The sequence below is a fragment of the Patiria miniata genome, unplaced genomic scaffold (assembly GCF_015706575.1).
Source record: "Patiria miniata isolate m_02_andy unplaced genomic scaffold, ASM1570657v1 HiC_scaffold_13, whole genome shotgun sequence".
NCBI lineage: Eukaryota > Metazoa > Echinodermata > Asteroidea > Valvatida > Asterinidae > Patiria > Patiria miniata.
Window position 1 is genome coordinate 16074549 of NW_024037051.1, and position 2500 is coordinate 16077048.

A 2500-nucleotide genomic window follows, 5' to 3' on the forward strand; every position below is an offset into this window, starting at 1 on the left:
GGGCCTTGCGGACAGGCACGGTGGGATAGGGCCGCCCGGACTTCTGGAGGACAAGTCCGAACATGCAGGCGGGACCGGAAATTGCGGACCGGCCCCCCGAGAGTCCCCCGTGGGCCTTGCGGACAGGCACGGTGGGGTATGGCCCCTCGGACTTCTGGAGCACAAGTCCGACCATGCAGGCGGGACCGGAGATTGCGGACCGGCCCCCCGAGAGTCCCCCGTGGGCCTTGCGGACAGGCACGGTGGGATAGGGCCGCCCGGACTTCTGGAGGACAAGTCCGAACATGCAGTCAGGACCGGAGATTGCGGACCGGCCCCCCGAGAGTCCCCCGTGGGCCTTGCGGACAGGCACGGTGGGGTATGGCCCCTCGGACTTCTGGAGCACAAGTCCGACCATGCAGGCGGGACCGGAGATTGCGGACCGGCCCCCCGAGAGTCCCCCGTGGGCCTTGCGGACAGGCACGGTGGGATAGGGCCGCCCGGACTTCTGGAGGACAAGTCCGAACATGCAGGCAGGACCGGAGATCGCGGACCGGCCCCCCGAGAGTCCCCCGTGGGCCTTGCGGACAGGCACGGTGGGGTATGGCCCCTCGGACTTCTGGAGCACAAGTCCGAAGATGCAGGCGCGACCGGAGATTGCGGACCGGCCCCCCGGAAGTCCCCCACGGGCCTTTCGGGCCAGGCACGGTGTTTAGGTCTTCTCGGACTTCTGGAGGAAAAGTCCGAAGCGGAAAAATTCACCGGACGGGGCCGAGCCTTCCAGTGGGTCTTTTGGGCGCTTCGGACGGCCCGCACAAGTCGCCCCCAAAACGCGACATTTGTACGGATTGGGTCGAGTCCGAGAACGGGCGCCGGAGTCCCGTCGTGGGCAAATCGCGCTGTTTTGGCCCACGCGACCAACTCGCCCCAAACTCGACAGCCGATTTAAGGAATTTTTTCTACACAACCCTATGGGAGAGCCCCAAGAGAGGCAATCGCCATGGTGTGCCTATATATAAGGGGGTGGTGGTCCAGAGCTGTGCACAAAACATATGGAGCGGGCCACCACATGGGCAATCCCCTGTGTCCGACCCACGAGAGGAACTAGACGGGCTCGGTAAGGTGGGTCGGGCCGGACTTTTTGCAGGAGAAGTCCAGAGTGTGCAGGGCGTGGCGGGCCGGCCCCGAGAGTCCCCGGTGGGCCAGGCGGCGGGGCACGGTGGGTCGGGTACCCCTCGGACTTTTTGGCAGGCAAGTCCGAAGCGCTTGAGGCGGGGCCGGGCGGCGGGCCGGCCCCCGAGAGAGTCCCCCGTGGGCCTTGCGGCGAGGCACGGTGGGTCGGGTCCCCTCGGACTTTTTTGCAGGCAAGTCCGAAGCGTTTGAGGCGGGGCCGGGCGTGGCGGGCCGGCCCCGAGAGTCCCCCGGTGGGCCAGGCGGCGGGGCACGGTGGGTCGGGTCCCCTCGGACTTTTTTGCAGGCAAGTCCGAAGCGTTTGAGGCGGGGCCGGGCGTGGCGGGCCGGCCCCCGTGAGTCCCCCGGTGGGCCAGGCGGCGTGGCACGGTGGGTCGGGTCCCCTCGGACTTTTTTGCAGGCAAGTCCGACGCCTCTGAGGCGGGGCCGGGCGTGGCGGGCCGGCCCCCGAGAGTCCCCCGTGGTCCTTGCGGCGAGGCACGGTGGGTCGGGTCCCCTCGGACTTTTTGCGAGGCAAGTCCGAAGCGTTTGAGGCGGGGCCGGGCGTGGCGGGCCGGCCCCCGAGAGTCCCCCGTGGGCCTTGCGGCGGGGCACGGTGGGTCGGGACCCTCGGACTTTTTTTTTTCGGGAGAAAATTTGGAACGGACGGAGAACCGAGGGGGCCCCGCGGCGGCCCCCGGGCGGAGAGCGTCGGCCGCTCCCCTCCCTCTTGTCGTGCAGTTCGGGCCTTCGGTCCGGAGCACTCGGATTGGCCCGGCACGGTGCGATGGGAGCGCCGGGGCCGGCCCGCCCGCGTGGGGCGGGTCCGCCCCGACATCCCGCCGGGTCCCGGAACCCATGGCAATCAGACGGCCCGCGCGGGCGGACGAGAGTCGGGGAGCCCAGGCCCCCTCGCACCTCGACCGCCGGGCGGGACCCCCGATCACGCCCGCCGCACTCCCGCGGCGGGCGGCAGCAGGCGGGGCGCCGAGCCGCAGCCCCGGCGGCGGAACGGGCGGCGGGCAGCAGCCCGCCGGGCGGCGGACCGAGGCGGGCCCCCTCCCCGGGGGGACCCGGCGGACCGCGGGATTGAAACGAGGGGAGTCGGAGGGCAAAGGGCGCCGGGCGGGCAAGAGCGGGCCCGCCCGGGACGGCCCCGGAAGACAGAGAGAGAGCCGAACGGCCCGTGCGGAGGCTCGAGAGAGAGAGAATGACACCGGCGCCGCGGCCCAGGCCGCCGCGGCGCGTCCGGCCCGAGAGAGACGGGCGCGCGCCCCGCCCCGGCGAGGCGGGCGCGGCCCGCACGGCCCCGAGAGGGCTACCTGGTTGATCCTGCCAGTAGTCATATGCT

At 71.3% G+C, this 2500-nt stretch overlaps 1 non-coding gene across 1 annotated transcript in view; it reads left to right on the plus strand.

Moving 5' to 3' along the window:
• Window positions 1-2468: 2468 nt before the first annotated feature.
• Window positions 2469-2500, plus strand: part of LOC119721617 — a 1816-nt gene continuing 1784 nt past the window's right edge. The window contains exon 1 of the ribosomal RNA XR_005270211.1: window positions 2469-2500. This exon is cut by the window's right edge and continues 1784 nt beyond it. This is a non-coding gene — a ribosomal RNA (small subunit ribosomal RNA).